The following is an 18,191-nucleotide window of genomic DNA, read 5'->3' as shown; positions in this document are numbered from 1 at the left end:
ATCATCCTTGGATGCAAGGATGCCTGGTCAACTATAAAACCATTTCAGGAAGAGCTTCCTGGGTATGCCAGGGGGCATAAATCCAGGCAGGGGCCAGGGAGGGAGGAGGTACCACTGGGATGCATCTGACTGGTGGCGACACAGGGGTTTTCTTGACCATAATTTGCTAACTTAAGGGACATTCCTGGCGGTCCAGTGGTTAGGACTCCGTGCTTCCACTTCAGGGGGCGTGGGTTCAATCCCTGGTCGGGGAACTAAGATCCCACATGCCGTGAGGTGTGGACAAAAAAAAAAAATTTTTTTCTAAGTTGACCACTTATATTTAAAATTTTTTCTGGATGTATATTATATTCACAACAAAGAGGAAAAATAGAGAGAAAGGAGGAGAGAAATAGAGCAAGTATGAAAACCCTTTCACGTAGTATTACTGGAGGGGGATGTGGAGTTGAGATTTATTCCAGGTTCTTTTGTGTATTTGACGACCTCTTCCCCATGCCGCCCCCTCATCATCCTCCAGCATTTAGAGGAGCTCCTGTGCTAGGAGAGGGGACCTGCCTGATCACTGCCCCCTCACCGCTGCCGCCCAGGCAGACATGGACTCTGACCAACACAACCCGCTCTGGCCAGCCGATCAGGCCCAGCTCTCCTCCTTAGGAACGTGTTTTCCTGTTTCTTCGTAGGCAAGGTCATTCTATTTTTTTGTTTGTTTGTTTTTACATTTTTTCCCTTGGTTTATCTATTTATTTTTAAAATTTTTTTTTTGGTAAGTCCATTTAAAAAAAAATTTTATTTATTTTTTGGCTGTGTTGAGTCTTCATTGCTGCACTTTCTTTAGTTGTGGCGAGCAAGGGCTTCTCTTGTTGCAGAGCACGGGCTCTAGGCACACGGCCTCAGTAGTTGTGGTACACGGGCTTAGTTGGTCTGTGGCATGTGGGATCTTCCTGGACCAGGGATCGAACCCGTGTCCCCTGCATTGGCAGGCAGTTTCTTAACCACTGCACCACCAGGGAAGTCCGTGGCAAGTCCATTTTAATTGGATGCCAGGTGTTGTGGATTTTACCAGGTTGGAGGCTTGATATTTTTGTATTCTGAGAAATATTCTTGAGTTTTTTTCTGAGATACAAGTTACTTAGAAATTGTTTGATTGTTTCTGGTCTTGCTTTTGTGATTTGTTGGGTGAGTTTGGAGCTGTGCTCAGTCCAGACTGAAGAGTCTGGGTTAACCCCTGAGCCCTCTCCCGATACTCAGTGAATCTGAGGTTCCGGTCTGGCTGGTGGAACCCCATGTGGGCACCGGGCACTAGTCTCTCCCCACTTACGGCGCTCTTCACAGACGCGTGTGAGTGCCCTAGGGAACCCTCAGCAGATCACCAGGGCTCTCTCCTGGCAGCAGTCTCCATAGGGGTCCTCTGTCCTGAAGACCCTAACTGCCTTTATCTCCCTGGATGTCCAGCTCCATCTCTTGAACTTGGGGAGCCTTCTCTGTTTGTCCAGGAACCCCCCGGTCTGCTCTGTAGCCCATAAACCTCTCAGGCAGGGAGCAGGCCATGACAGGACTCACCCATCTGTTTCCCATCTCCCAGGGACCGCTGTCCTTCCTCGCCTGATGTCTTGTTGTTCACAAGTTTGTCTGGTTGTGTTGGTAGTTTCGGGATGGAGGGTAAATCTGGTAAATCTGAGACTCCCTCCTGGGTGTACCCATGGAGGGTGCGCTGTACCCCAGATGGGCCAGGAGAGAAGGTTCTGAGCACAGGGCAGGCAGGCAGAGGTCTCAGAATTTCTCTCTGCTGCCTCTTTTCTCAGTCAGGAGCTGGGGAGGGAGGAGGCCAGAGGAGAGAGGAGATTAGCTAGTGGATCAGGGGACCCTGCGTGACGTCTAGAAGCACCAGGGCCGAGAAGCCACTCGATGGGAGGGCCGGGCGAGCCCCAGCATGACTCTGGATTTCAGGTCCTGGGCTGTGGCTCGTGCCCAGTGGGGTGACTAGGTCCTCACCTTTGATCACCAGGGAAACATGATCCCCTGGGTCCACCTCACTGAGATTCCCCTCCAAAACCCTTCTTTTAAAGGCACCCCTCTTCTCGGGCCCTGGTGCTGGGCCAAAAGGTCCAAGGCCAGCCTTGCTGGTCTGCTCAGGTCCTGGCACCCTCTCGGCCTTGGTGCTTCGGGCCTCTCTATTTCACAGGCCTGAGAACAGCCCATTAATTTGGGAAAAGCCAGAAACCCTCAACAATTCTCTGTCCTGAAATTCTCAAGAACAAAGTGTTTGTTTTAACTTGAGGAACAGAGCCTCCACCTGGAAAATCTAAGTGACCTCAGCAACCGTGCCCTCAACACCATCACCCTCTGCCTGAGCCCACTGCAGGGCCCTGGAATGCCAGCCTTTCATATTCCTTCCTTCGCTGGCCTCTGGAGGAGGAAAAGGAGCATCTAGCCTCTGACCCTGCAGGCACCTGGTCAGCTCTGGCCTCTGTGGGCAAGTGTGTTTGGTTTCTTCCTGCTGAAGGTCGGGGGTGGGGATGCCCATCCAGCCTGGGGGCTTGGATTCTAGAAACTTCAAGGGGCCCAGGGAACGTCAACTCAAAGGCACACCCACACTGGGTGCTCAACCTGCGAGGTCTTCCCGAGTCCTGGGTATGGACGCGGCGTGGCCCCTGCCTGGTTGGAGGAGGGCCGGCGCTGACCAACGTCTCGGGAGCCAGGCAGTGGACGTTGGCCCCCAGCAGCCAAGGTGTGGCCACCCCAGCTGCTCCTGCCCCTCCCACAAGGGGTGCTGTTTGCCACCTTCCGGCTCTTAGCTGCCTCCCGCCCTGCAGGGTCTCCAGGACCCAGACAGCTAGGAGACACTGCCCCTCACCTTTCTTTTTTGAGCACCTGCTGTATGCAGGGACGATTCTATAGGCACTAAGGGAAAATGGAGGGAGGGCCAATGAGTCCTACTGCAGAGAGATTACGCCTGTCAGAGGATGGAAGGCCAGTTATCCTCATGACTGCTGGTACTGACATTGATGGAGCCCTGGGGTACCACTCACAGGCTCAGTGCCTTGCTGCCATGATCTCGCCCCAGCTGGCAACTTGATTATCCCCGTCCTACAGACGGGGAAGGAGGCTCAGAGAGTTAGTTCATCAACCTGCTCAGGCTCACACAGCTGGACGTACGGCTCCGAGATGGTAAAATGCCAGATCAGTCCAAGCAGGGAGGGTGCGCAGAGGAAGTGGCCTTGAGCTAGGCTCTGGGGATGGGAATGGGCTCTCGGATGGAAGGCAGAGAGGAAGGGCAGAGAACAAACAGAATGGACAAATTAGGCTGCTGGTCACCCACTGAGCCCGGACCTGGGTGGACGGTGGCAGAGGCAGGACAGGCTCAGAGCCGGGTCCTGCAGGGGTGCCCTCCCGGGTCGCAGGGGTGTCGAAGGGATTCTGCTAGGGAGTGACACCCTCCAGGGGGCTGGACCTGTCAGGGCCTGAAGCTGGTTTTGATGAGAAATCAAAAACAGGTTTGTGGGTGAGTCAGTCGCAGGGAGCACACGGAGAAACCAGCTTCTTGGAGGTCTTCCCTCAGCCCTTCCGACTGCGCAGCCGCCCACGCCTGCCTGCCCGAGGACCAGTGGGAACAGGTTTGCTGGGCCTGCTGGGTGCCTTCCTGTGTGGATCTGGCCTCACTGTTGTGTCTAGACTGCCAGTGGGGGGTCCAGGAGGGGGCACTGGACAAGGCTACGTCTGAAACCTTGTTGCCAACCACAGATGGGGCAGGCTGGTTGGAAAATATTCCTTTCCTGAGACACTGCAGCTCGGCCTCTTTGAATCCCCCGGCCACTTCCTTCCTGTGTGTATCTTACGCTCGCTGGCTGAGGGACTGGGCGGGTTGGGTGTGTGTTGTTGTTGCTTATTTTAAGTTTCTGTCTTGTTCCTTTGTGAGTTGCACGCAAGGGGGGTGGGGTTGGTTCCAAGAGGCCTTTGTCACTGTAAAGCATGTCGGGGATGACTTGGGTTTTCTCTGCAAGTTAAAAACCTCTGCTTGTGAGAATGAGAAGGAAGGAGGGTCTCCTTAGGGCCACAGGTAAGGACCTTCACATGTGATATCATGCTTAGGCTCAAATCGGCGTCAAGACACAGGTAAGGCAGGTAAGAAACATGGAGGATCCAGGAAGCTGGAGTATTGGCCGTGGTCTTGGAGCCAAGGTTTCCTGCCTCCTAGGTTCAAGTGCTTTCCTGGATGTCCACGGGCGATGCCAACATGGCTTCCAGTGCCTGTGGCGGCTGGGGACACAGTCTTCCCCCCTTAACCTTCAGAGCCTGCACTAAAAGCATGTGCTGCCTGTTTCCTGAGAAGTCAAGGGAACTTTGACTTGTTTTTCTTTCTCTTTAAGTAAACAGAATACAAAAGAATTTCTCCAACTTCCTTGGCTATGGCTCATGGGAGACGATGCAATTCACATGGCAACCCCATACACACACTAGGGTACACGTGTATATATGCATGTGTGTATAATGTGTGTACATGTGTATACAAAATACAAACATTTATCTCTAATGGAGACAATTTTCAGAAAAAACACTCACCCCACATTCACCACCCCCCGTGATACACACACATTTTCTGTATAGATGCATGCACACAAACATATATGTGTATCTGTAACTGATGCAAATTTTAGGAAACAACGTCCACTCACCCTAAGTGTGACGTACTCAGTGCGTGATCTGCTCCGTCTTCTGCTGGCTGCCTTGCACCGAGCTGTGTCCAACACATCAGTGGGTCACAGTTGATGCTTGGCAGGCACTGAAAAGGAAGAAGTTGTGTTTGTGGGGCCCCAGGGTCCCGCACCCAGTCCCCGGGCACCTGCACTCCACGCAGTCAGGTGCGGGTATGCTTTGGGCCTGAGGGCAGGAAGGTTTGCCTCTGCCCACGTGGCACGCCTGGGAGCGCTACCCCGGACTCGGGGTTTCCTAAGGGGGCCAAGTGTTTGAGGAGGGGCGTCCAGGTAGGAGGAACTCGAGGCCATGTCCCCAAAGACAGGTGTCCACGTGGCAACATACAGCACTCGCCACCCCTCCGAGCGAGCCCCCATTTCCTCTAAATATGGATGATGGTGATAATGATCGAAGCACAGCCAGCTCCGTTTACAGCTCGGAGAAGCGCGTTTATCACACCTCGCAGGGCAGGAGGTGCTCAGGGCAGAATTCCCACGAATTCCCACGAGGACCAGAGGCCCGGTGGCCCCACCCACCGCAGTGGGTGGGAGGAGTTAAAGGTGGGCGAGGTGTCAGTTCACGCAGGTGTAGCCCTGGTGTGCGTGGGCGCAGGGGTAGGGACCCAAGAGGCCGGTTCAGAGAAGTGTGGCCCAGGGTTGCTGCGCCCTCCACGTGGCTGTGACTCCCCTTTATTCCACACCAGGTGACAGTGATGCCCGTCTGGGAGAGTGCTCGCGGAGCCCTTTCTGATGGACACATTCTTGCAGGGCTCTGCAGGCAGTGATGGAACTAGATATCCAGCCGCCACCCTCCCAGAGCTCAGGTCCCATCGCAGGGACCACTGACTCAAGCCTGCTGCGGTGGATTAAGCAACCATGAAGAGGCGCAGTATGGGGGCCACAGAGTGCAGGCTGCCCTGCCCAGCTCAGCCAGACATGTGGTTACCAGGCCTGGTTCCCAGCCATCCGTGAGGTGCTGGTTCCCCCCTGGGTCCTGACATGGACTTGGACAAGGGCAAGATTCCAGGAGTCAGGACCTGATGGAAGTGGGGTGTCCCCAGGACTGCTAGAGAGCCCCAGCTCCACGGAAAGACAGTCACTGGGCCAGGTTAGAGATACACTCAGCCGTTTAATACCCCTAGGGCTGCTGTGAGGTTTCACCTGGTCATGGCCCAGGGCAGTCGCCGGCATGGGACAGGATCTGCCGGTCAGAGGGGCTCGGCAAGTGACCGGGGCGAGGGATGTCGGTGGGGCAGCTGTCTTCCTTCATGTTGGGGTTTGCTCTGGGTGCCCCTGCAGCTATCTCCAGCTCCCCATGTAAGGGAGGGTGATGCTGGCCTAAGGGCTGCTTCAGAGCCCGTGTATCTGTGGGGTGGGGACAGGCCGGGGTGCAGCCTGGGGAAACAGAGCTGGCAGGAGGCAAGCCTGGAATCCTTTTCTACCTCACCCCCGCTCCCTGCCGGGGCTTCCTCCCACTACAGTTGCCACGCTTAGCAAATAAAAATATAGGCCGTCCAGTTATGCTTGAATTTCAAATAAACAACGAATACGTTTTTAGTATCGGCATGGACCCAGTGTTGCAAAAGTGTCCTGTATCTGGCCACTCTACCTCCTAGACCTTGGGCTCCATGGTTGGGTCTTGGAACCTGGTCTTCTGCAGGGGCTGGGGGTTAAGGCTGCAGGTCTGAGGCAGCCAGGACAGGCCACCAGACATCAGAGCCTTGTGCAAAGGGCAGATGTGGAAAGAATGGGTCAGAGAAGCGGGATCCTGTAGGCCTGGAACGAAGCCTGAGACAGAAGCTGTGCGAGCTCCAAGCCCACGAGCCCTCATGTGGGCGGCTGTGATCTCCCGTGACCTTCTGGGACCCCCTCCACCCAATCACTGGAAAGGGTCTCTGCTCCCCAAACCCTGTCCCTCGCCAGCAACTGACCTTGCAGTGGGGTACTGGTCCCCAGGTGCTTCCCCTGGGGTAGCAGAGGAGACTCGCTCAGATGGCCCTTGTGCCCCCCATATCCAAAGAGCTGGGGCTCTCTAGCTGTCCTGGGGGCACCCCACTTCCATCAGGTCCTGAGCCCTGGAACCACAGGACATGAGACTGAAGAGAAAGAGGAAGATTGGGCATGAGAGGGACGTCCCCGGGGTAAACACAGCCCCAGTAGGAAGGCCTGGGCCTTTCCTGCTCCCACACCCAGGCCACGTAACTTGCTTTTTTCACTAACAGCTTGGCCTTAGGGAAAAGGAGGGCCCTAGAACCCTAGCTTCAGCAGAAAGAGGGATCCTAGCAGTACAGCCCAGCTAAGATTCTGTGTTAGGGTTTGGGGCCACAGGCCATTGAGTAATTGTATAAGGATTTTTTTTTCATTTGTAATTGCTTGAAGATACAGTTCAAACTTGCTTAAACAAAAAGAGGAATTTAATTGGCTGTGTAACTGGATCACTAGCTTCAGGCATAGTTAGATGGAGGAGCTCACATTGCATCCATAGTCACTAGGTCAACCTCTCTTTCTCTCTCTCTCTCTCTCTCTCTCTCTGTAATTCTATTTCCCCCCCACCCAACCCTTTTGGATTCTTCCTGGGGCAAGCTCCTCCACATGGTCAGAGTGGCAAGCTGACCATCAATAGCTCCATTCAGACAAGCCAGAGCCTCACAGAAAAGAACTCAAGCCCTTGAGGCCACTCTGATTGGTCCCCTTGCTTGTATTCCCAGCCCAGGCGTACCCCGGTGCCAGGGAGGCAGAGCTTGGCCAGTCCGGGGCCACGTGCCCACTCCCGTGAGGGCAGGAGGGAAGAGGAAGTTGAGCAGACAGCCGTGAACCTCTGCAGTGCACGCCCCTGCTAAATTCGTTGCTCACCATCCTAGCGCTTGTGTTTCCAGCAGGGACCTCACCCGGAGAGGAGAGGGGTGGTCTGTCTGAGGGTGGATTCAGCTAATCCTAGGGACTTTACACAAAACTTTGTTAATGTGACATCTAACAAGCCAATCAGAAGGTTGTGTACTTACGCCGCTGACAGATGACTCAGGCAGGGCTTGGGGAGCGAGACAGCTTCCTGCCAAAGCAGAGTGTAGGCAGAGTTGGTCCTTGGGGCTCTCAGTCCCTTTGGATGGAGACTTCTGGTGCTGAACCCAGCTGGTTTCCCTCTGCTTCCAGTTCCTTGGGAGGTGACACTATTAAGTCCCTCACAGTCAGGGGTCACGTGACTGGTTGTGGCCATGCACTGTAAGTGGAATGCTGTCTGTGACATCCAGGGGGAGGCATGATTCTCCAAGACTCTCCCTCTTCTGTACACGATGACCAGATAGGAGGTCTCGAGGGGAGATAGAGCCACAGCACGGGTGCAGCTTGGAGGGCCACCTGCCACTCGGTTAATCGTGTCTCCAAGAGTTGCCCAGATCTGAAGTGTGTGAGAAATAAACCTCTGCTGTGCTCGGACTCTAAGATCTGGGGCTCTTTGTTGCTGCGGCATAGGGCTCCTGACAAATACACCTTGACAGTCTCTTGGCCAATATGAGACCCTGCTTTGCTCTGAGATGGCCCCAGTCTGCTCATCCTTTCAGTCTCTCGGGATTTGCACCCCTGCCTTCCTTCTTCTCTATCAAATATTCCTGGCTGGCTGATGGGGTGCTAAGGTCTTAACGGTCGATGCCGGTTAATCTTGCCCACCCAAAGTTCTCAAGCCCTTAAACTCTAACCAAACCGAGCATCCTCCAGAATCCTCGCCCCCGGATCTTTGCTGTCCCTGGCCTTTCTGTCCTGTTCCTGCCGTGGGGCCTCGCTGCCCTCTTGGATGGGTGCGGTCATACCAATCCCTTCACACCGTTTCGGATTGTGGCTCCTCGAAGACACTTCCCAGCGTGCGGACCCCAGCCTGGACTCTCCGGCAGCCTGCGCTTGTAGCTTCATCTGGGAACCACGTCTGTGCTCGCCTGCCTCCCGACAGACCGGGGGCTCCTGGAGCGCAGGCGGGGTCCAGCCTCGCCCCTGGCGCCCAGGGAGTTTCACCTGCGCACCGACCCCACTTTAGCAGAACTGTCGATGCCTTATGCCACTGGGCGAGTCAAAGGCACTCAGACACCTCCTCCCGCTCCGCTCCCGGCTTTGTGGACGCGGGCTGGGGGTGCAGAACGCCTGCGGATACTCTGAACCTCGCCGCTCGCTCAGTCGCCCCTTCTGTGGCACACGCGGCCGCCCTCAGGCAGAGGCAGCGAGGGGCCCGCGCTGACCTCGCCGACCTCTCCGGTCCCGGAAACGCTCCGCGGAGCAAGCGAAAAGCGAGAGTCAGAGCGAGCGCGGCGCCGAGGTGGCGGTGAAGTGCCAAGGAGGCGGCGCCTGCGGGCCGACTGGGAGACGCCCGTGCCCCCTGCCCGCGCACCCCCGCCCCCGTGTGCCCCCCGCGCCCCCAGGCCCTCTGGCGCCCCCGCGCCCCCCGTGCCCCCGTACCGCCCCCGGCCCTCCGCGCCCCCCCTCCCCCGGCAGCCCTGGCCCCACCGAACAGCTCCCCTCCCCTAGCACGCCCCCCTCCCTCCCACTAGCCCGCGCACCCAGCCTCAGCTTCACCCAGAACCTATTTTTAAGCCTGGAAGCTGGCTGGAGACCAGTTTGCAAAGACCAACCTTTAATAGAAAGAGGTGCATGACTGAAAGAAAAAGCAAGGGACGTTAGCGTGGGGACTAGTCAGTGGCCACAGAAAGCCCTTGAGGTCTTTTCAGTGGCTCCAGCGATGGGGCAGCTCATTCCCACATAATAGCACTTGCTGAGTACTTACCTGCACTGGGAGAGGCGCAGGTGACGATGGTGATGGCCGCTCCAGCTTACTGCTTGAGCATCTGCTGTGTGCCAGGCTCTTCCCCAGCCACTGTACGTACATCCTATCGGGGGTATAAACTGTTATCCCAACAGCAACGTTTTATTTTTGAAGCATAAATGCGTCAGTCCAAGGCACTTAAATCTTCGCACAGCAGGAGATTCAGACTTTACTCATCTTCAACGTCCACATCCGTGCACTTTCCCAGTCACTGTGGTGGTGTAGCAAACCATCCCCCAACTTAGTGGCTTCACAAGGACATTTATTTTGCTCTTGAATCTTCGAAACACATTCCCCTGGGGCTCAGCAGGGGGCGGTGTTTGGAAGACGCACCCCCCCAGCCCCCACCTGCCCCCAGGCGGCATTCTGCAAGGACAGAAACCCTTCTTTGGCCAGAGCCACCTAGGCTTGACTGGGGGTGGGCGGGGGGAGGGTGGGGGATGGAGGAGGGGTGTCACAGGCTGCCAGGACCTGTGGGGCCACTGTTCCCTCATTCTGTGCCCTTACACTGGAGGGAACAGAGTTCAGGAGGTGAGCTCTGCAAAGAACAAATGACCCAGTCTGGTTATCCAGAGTTACTAGGCAGTTAAATTAGACAGGACGAATTTAATTAATTAGGCTGACTTAGTAAGGGGGACAAACTGGTATCTGGGACTTCTGTCCCACGGGGCCTAGTCCAGGGTGTTCTGATTTACACTCAGCCTCAAAGGACCCCAGCTGACCCCAGAGCAGCTGCAGAAAGGGATGGGGCTTTGAGAGCCCCAGCTGGAGGCCCACAGCTGGGAGGAGGATGCCAGTCCCTACCACCTGGTCTGCAGGATGAGTCTCTTCTTAGAATAGGCCTTCATATTATTTATCAAGACTCAATTTTTTTTTTCTCTTCTAACTCATTTACTTTTGTTTTTATCCTTGTGCGTGCATTTAAAAATACAGTCCTCACATCATATTTCTCTTTTCTATTCATTCCTTCTCACTTGGTGATGAGAGCAGGCGGTAGCCACGTCCTGGGAGTTTGGCTGGGCAGTTTTCTCATCATTCCTATCTATGTGAGTTGCAGTTTCCATTTCTTCTGTGACTCAACATTTATTTAGGAGAGGGTTTTAATTTTCAGTTTCAAGTGGGTAGATTTTTAAGGTTGAGGTATGATTTGTACACAGTGCATTTTATAAATTAAACTGTAGTTATGAACTTGAACATTTATTGCACTGAGGTTTTAGGACTTCTGTACACTTTCTGCCCTTTGATATTTATTGAGGTTTTCTGGATGGCCCAATATATAAACCTTTTTTATAAATATTTCTTGAATGCTGAGAAGGAAAGTGGTCTTTTTAAAAATAAAATTTGAGGGACTTCCCTGGCAGTCCAGTGGTTAGACTCCACGCTTCCACCGCAGGGGGCACAGGTTCGATCCCTGGTTGGGGAACTAAGATCCCGCATGCTGCGCGGCACGGCCAAAAAAAAATTAAAATTAAAATTTGATGTAGATATGGCTCACAGGTCACCAGCCTATGACCACGAAATAATAGGCAAGTCCTTCTTATACCTAAATTATACCCAAATAATGAAGACACAGTGCGTGCGCACACACACACACACACACACGCACGCACACACACACCCCTCTGTTGCCAAGGACATAGAGCTCTGTAGAAAATGGCCTGTCTTCCCATAGCAGTGGAAAGACTGATGGGGTCCATCAGTTCTAAGTCACACTTTGCCACCTGGACCAAGCAGGACTCCTCTTGGGTCCCCAGTCTGACCTCCAAGACTTTGTCCTCAAAGGTTAGGTGACCTCTGGCTATAACCCCATGGCTCAGACATTTTTCTAGATTGCTCCAGAAACTTCTGTTTCTCAGCTCCTGCCCTCACTCTCAACGCTTAGAGCTCAAACCCAGTCCAGGGCACCCGGGAAGCGGCATCTGTCTTGGCGTTCCCTCTACTCCAACCACTCACCCGTACTCCCAAAAGGCTCCTGGTCCCTAAATAAACTCTTCCATTAAAAAAAGAGAGGGGGCTTCCCTGGTGGCGCAGTAGTTGAGAGTCCGCCTGCCGATTCAGGGGACACAGGTTCGTGCACCGGTCCGGGAAGATCCCACATGCCGCGGAGCGGCTGGGCCCGTGAGCCATGGCCGCTGAGCCTGCGCGTCCAGAGCCTGTGCTCCGCAGCGGGAGAGGCCACAACGGTGAGAGGCCTGCGTACCGCAAAAAAAAAAAAAAAAAAAAGAGAGAAAAGTTCACATGACAATGGATGTTTCTGAACAAAGCTTTACGGTGTTGTAAGGAGAAGTGGGAGTTGATTCAGAATCACTTCTGCTGATTTTGCAGCCTGTATCAGTACTTTATTTTTATTGCCAAATAATATTCTATTGTATGGATATACCAGATTTTATTTATCCATTCTTCAATTGATGGACATTTAGTTTGCTTGCCTACTATGAATAAGGCTGTTATGAACATCAGTGTACAAGCATTTGTGTCGGCATATGTTTTCACTTTTCTTGGGAATAAACCTAGGAGTGGAATTGTTGAGCCATTTAAAAGTATCCTTAACCATTTTAAAAACTGCCAGACTATTTTACAAAGTGGTGGCATCATTTTATATTTATGCCAGCAGTGTATGAGGGTTCTGATGTCTCCACATCCTTGCCAACACTTGTGATCTGACTTTCATTCTAGTCAGATCTAGTCTGGTAAGTGTGAGGTGATATCTAATTGTGGATTTGATTTGTATTTCCCTAATGGTTAATGATGTTGAGCATCTTTTTGTGTCTTCTTTGTTGAAATATCTATTCAGATCCTTTGCCCATTTTTAACTGGGTTATTTGAATTTTGTTGTTGAGATGTCGTAATTCTTTATGTATTCTAAATGCAAGTCCCTTATCAGATATACTATTTGCAGTTTTTTTCCCTCCCATTCTGTGGGTTGTCTTCTTACTTTTTCATATCCTTTGAAGCATAAAATTATTTAATTTTGATAAAGTCCAATTTATTTTTTTCTTTTGTTGTCTCTGCTTTTGGTGTCATATCTAGCCTAACCCAAGGTAATGAAGATTTATTTCTATTTTCTTCTAAGAGTTTTATAGTCTTAGGTGTTTCATTTAGTTCTATGATTCATTGTGAGTTAATTTTTGTATATGGTGTGACATCTCAACAACAAAAGGGCCTTCAACTGATTGGATGAGGCCCACCCATATTATGGAGGGTAATCTGCTGTACTCAAAGTCTACTGAATTAAATATTAATCACATCTAAAAAATATATTCACACACACACATACATATATATAGGGAGAGATTTGTTGTAAAGTATTGACTCGTGCAATTACAAAGGCTGAGAAGTTCCATGATCTCCCATCTACAAGTTAGAGAGCCAGGAAAGTTGGTAATGTAGTTTAAAGGTCCAAGAGCTGAGAGCTCTAGTCCAGGGCTGAAGGTCTGGGGACCAGCAGCACGGAAGGCAGGAAGAGGATCAACACCCTAGCTCATGCAGTCAGGTGGAGAATCAATCCAGTCTTCCTCTGCCTCTTTGTTCTATGATGCCCACCTAAATTGGGGAAGACCATCTGCTTTGCTCAGTGTCCCAATTCAAATGCTATTAATCTCTTCCAAAAACACCCTAGCAGATACATTCAGAAGTAACATTTAACCAGAGATAGGAGCATCCTGTGGCCCAGTCAGGGTGAGGCATAAAATTAACCATCACGATTTTCATTCATTTCCATGTATTTAAAAATTTCATGTGAGACTTCCTCTTTGATGCATAGATTATTTAGAAGTGTGTTGTGTAATTTTCAGTGTTTATAGATTTTCCTGTTGTGTTTTCAGCATTGAGGTCTAGTCTGATTCCATCTTGGTCAGAGGACATCCTCTGTACGAATGTTTGCAAGTTCTAAAGGAGCAGATTGTTCATCCATCCAACCCCTCGCTCTTCAAATGTGACCAGAGACTCCTGTTGTGTAGGAGGAGGTTTCAGGTCCACAGGGTGGGAAGCAGCAGCGTCTTCGTGAGGTCCAAGAGCTGTCATCGTGTCCTCTCTAAGCGGCCTCCGGACAGTGCCAGGTGAAGACAGAACCCTGGGTGGAGGGGCCCAGATGAAGGGTCTGATTATCCACGTGGGGCCTGAACCCACCAGTATTGGAATGGGGCTGCTATACCACACAGTGTGTCAGACCCAGGCTTTGTCTGTGGCACCAGCCCACACTCAGCAGTGAATTCAGGAGTGGAGGGAGCTTGGCCTGAGTCATTGGGAGACAGGCTGGGACCTGGGACCTGGCACCCTTTGTTGCAATACTTGCGACAAATGTCTCCTCAAGCAACAAAATGCAAAGAAACTATAAGGGACTAAAAATAACTGCATGCATGTGCAGTTGGGGCAAATTATGGACAAGATACAAAGAGACCAAAAAACCCAACTGCCACTTCTGAAGAGCAAAAGCAGGGCACTGCGCGTGCCCCCTGCGCACAACACCACCAAAGGGGTGGGCAGACCACCTAAGCCAACCCTCCGGCCCAACCCCTGGACACACCCCTACCCTCACCCCGTATAAGGAACCAGCTCTTCCCCCGCCACCCCTGAGCAAGGAAGCAAGGGCACCTATTTCTTGTTCTCGCTCCCCGCTGCTGCAGCACCCGTCCCAACAAAGCCTTGCCTGAATTCCTTGTCTGGCCTCTTATCAATTTCTATTGATTAAGGAGGCCAAGAACCCTGGTGGGTAACTATTCAGGAGGAGGCCATCCACAGGCCCCAAGACAGCAGAGGGCACTCTGGGTCCTGGCTGGAGGCTTCCGCTACCTTCTAGCTCTGCAGGTGGGTCTCAGATCCCAATGGCCTAGGAATCCCATTCGTGGCCGCCCGCCCGTCCTGGGTGGCTTGGCCTAGGCAGGGGTATAGAATGTGAGACACAGAAGACAGGGTCAGTCATGGGGCCGACTTTGGGAAGGATGAACCAGAGCTCAAGGGGAAAAAGACCGAGGCTGAGGCATCACACTTGAACTGGGCTCCACATTGACTCTGCTCAGCTCCTAAGTGCAGGAGAATCCCACTCTTCCCACCCTAGTCCCAGAGCAGCTTGCCCTGTCCAGGTGCCTCCTGCTCCTCGGGCTGGCGGGTCAGTAGGGAGATGGGAGCCGCGCCCCATTCGGTCCTCTCAGCCTGGTCCTGGGTGAGGAGAGAGCAGTGGGCGTCAGCACAGCCTCATCCAGATGCTGAGTGTATCTCCAGCAGCCATCCCCCCAGGTGGTGTGGGTGCAGGCGGCCCTTGTCACCTCTCCTGGCACTCTGGCCCTGCTCCTCTGGTCCCTGCTGGGGTATGCGGCTGAGGTTGGTGGCTGCGTGGCTGGTGCCCGGCCACTCTTGGCTCTGCCCACCTCCACGCCCCGTGGCACCGGCAGCATCACTCGCCATGTGTTTGCACACACCTGACTCAGTGCTTCTGTCCCGAGGATTCTATCCCGCAAAGGTACTCAAAATCGAGGGAAGACAAATGACAAAGTGTGCTTGTAACCAAAGAAACAACCACTGCTCACTAAACCGCACAGGTTTCAGTCTAGGGTCGTCCACTCAAACAATGGCCCGTGTCTGCCGCCGGGAAGCAGGATTCTGCTCTTGATGTTGACTGTGATATGGGCACAGTCAGCTCCCATGGGTGTCGAAGCGCTCACCGGGGCATCCCTGTCCAGGCTCCCGAGGCCCCGACACCCGACAACACGCTCTCTGCAGGCTGGCAGCTGCTGCCTCAGGGTATGGGTGTCCAGACCCCAACTCCCAGCATCACTGTTTTCTTTACCTAAATCAGGGTTGCATCCCTTTTAAGTCTGCTTTCCACGTCCTTCTATCATACGTGTTTAAAATCCATTCACAACTTTCTCAAAACATCTCTTTGGGGAAAAGTGAGCCCGGGAAGAAAGTGTGAATGATGAGTCCTGTTTTTCCGAAAGACTCTCCATCTTCACCCTACAGGATGCAAAGTCATTTTCATGAGCTGCTTGGGAATTTCCTGTTTATTTACCCGGGCTTCCAGACAAACCCAGACTCCTGCCCCGCAAGGCAAGGCCAGCAGCCGATTTGGCCCAAGGAGCCGTCTGGGCCGGAGCTAAGAGTGACTCACCACAAACCTTCCCACCCCAGTGACCCCTGCCCATGGTGGACCCCAGGCTGCTGCAGATGGAGGCGCCGGGCACCCCTGGACCAGAGGGAAACCCCCACAGCATGCCTTCCATCAAGAGACAGGTGGCACGAGGATCTCAGCCTGCAACAGAGCAGGCCTGCTTCCCCCTCCTTAGGCTCCCGTGGGCAGAATTGTGGGGACAGCTCTGGAGGAAGAAACGTTCCCCTGCCACGGGCACGATGTGTGCACAGGAGACCCACAGACAGACCCACAGACACCTCCCCGATGCAGACACACTGCCAGGCACGTCTAGGCACACACACACAGGCACTCGCTGTGCTCAGCCAAGGCCTCCTGTACACTCATCTCCTCTTCCTTCTGTGGAGGCTGCATCAGAGACTGGCTTGTGGCCGCCCTGCCAGGCCTGACACTGGGAGCGTTTTCTCTCGGGGGCCAGCAAGGCTGTCAAGATGCGCCAGCCTCACACCCACATCCATGCTGTTCCCCACCTGCTGCTGCTCTCATTGCAGAGGTCTCGGAGCCCTTTCTCAGACCCTGATGCTCTGTTCTGCCCATTGGCCTATTTCTCAGACTTGAGTAGGCGACAGCTGGAAGGGAATAACCTTCGTGTTCCAGGGCTGCAGAGGCCAGGGAGTTCTGAGCAGTTGATGGTCCTTCTGAGCAGGGAGCCATGGGTCCCCTCAGCCAGTGCGTCCTGGGCCCCCCAAGCCTCCCCAGCCCCCAGCCCCGCCAAGCTTGCTCCGCCAGCAGGCCTGTCACCAGCCAAGCCCTCTGGTGATGGGTGACCAGGAGTAGTGGGTTTTCTGCTGTCCTTTCCTTTCTCCCGGATTTGCTTCCCACTCAAGAGAAGGCCCCCGAATCAGGACACTCGGGCACTAGGTCATGAATTCTGGGTATGGGGTTTTCATGATGGTTTAATGTCAGCATAAGTGGGGAGAGCCCTTCTCCCACCTCTGTGCCCAGATAATTGAAGGGGGACACCTGTCCCTCACGTCGCTAGGCTAGGGTTGCCAGAGAAACTCCTGGATGCCCACACCTCGTGCTGTGGACTCAATGTTTATGTGGCAACCTTGCCCCTCCCCCCCACCCCCCAATTCTTACGTTAAATCCTAATCTCCAAGGTGATGGTATGAGGAGGTGGGGCCTTTGGGAGGTGATTAGGTCGTGAGGGTGGAGTCTTCATGAATGGGATTAGTGTCCTTTTAAGAGACTCCAGAGAGCTAGGTGGCCCCTTCTGCCAGGTGAGGACCCAGGGAGAATTTGGCTGTCTATGAATCAGGAAGTGGGCTCTCACCACACACGAATCTGCCAGCCCCTTGATGGTGGGATTTCGCAGCCTCCAGAACTGTGAGAAATAAACGCCTGTTGTTTATAAGCCACCCAGGCTATGGTATTCTGTTCTAGTAGCCTGAATGGACTCCTACACCAGTTGAATTTGAATGGAAAGTCAATGGAAAATTGTTTTTAGTGTAAGTATGTTGCAAATATTGCACAGGACATACTTATACTAAAAATTGTATTCATTGTTTATCAGAATTTAAATTTAACTGGGCATCCTATATTTTATTTTTTCTTTCGAAATCTGCCCACCCTACCCAGACCTTTCTGTCTGAGGCTCACTTTTCCTCCACAAAGCAGCTGACTGGGAGGTGTTGTGCGGGCCTCTTCCTGCAGGACCTCTACCCTGCTGGGGGGTGGCTCCTGGTGGGTCCTCTCCCAGCATCAGTCCTCCCAGCCCTACTGGTCTTCATTCTGTCCAGCTTGCCTTCCCACCCGCTCCCTCCCTCGGCTTCCTGGGCCTTGGTTCCAGTGCTCCTGAAAGGTGCCCAACCCAGGTGTTCCATCTGCCCCTGGCCGGGCTTCTGGTTCCTTTACCCTCTCTGTGCTTCTCCCCCAGCAGAGGTTCACTGAGCACTTTCTCAGCTCCAGGCCAAGCCAAGGGGGAGGGGGGGAGGGGAGTGGGGGGAACAGGACCATAGGCCTTGCCCTCAGGAGCCCGAGCGCCCGGGTCGAGTCTGGGCACCGGGAAGCCTTCCACAGTTGTGTCCCTGGTGATGAGCTGCCAGCAGATCTGGTTCCTGTTAAAGACCCGCTTCCGGGTTTGCAGACAGCCATCTCCTTGCTGTGCCCCACATGGCAGAGCAGGGTGCGGGGGTGGGGGGGGCGGGGAAGAAACAGCTCTCTGGCCTCTCCTTATAAGGACACTAATCACATCACAAGCCTCCCCCCTCATGACCTAATCACCCCCAAAGGTGCCACCTCCAAACATCATCATATTGGGGCATAGAATTTCAACATATGAATTTTGAGGGGGACGCAAACATTCCGTCTATAACAGAAGGCAAAGACAAAGGATCCTTGCAACTATTAACCTGACCGCTTTTGGGGGACGGGGATCACCAACAAGCATTCCTCCCAGCCACGTTCTGCCCAGGGGCCCTCTGCCCTCTCCTTACTCACTGTTTTCACTGTCCACCGTTCGGCATCCAGGGGTTCAGCACACCCGCAGCAGTGGGTGCCCGATGGGTTTCATCCATGGTCACAAAGCACCTGCCACATGGCTACCAGA

This window comes from Mesoplodon densirostris, chromosome 4 (genome assembly GCF_025265405.1).
Source record: "Mesoplodon densirostris isolate mMesDen1 chromosome 4, mMesDen1 primary haplotype, whole genome shotgun sequence".
NCBI lineage: Eukaryota > Metazoa > Chordata > Mammalia > Artiodactyla > Ziphiidae > Mesoplodon > Mesoplodon densirostris.
Note: the sequence above shows the minus strand (reverse complement) of the source record.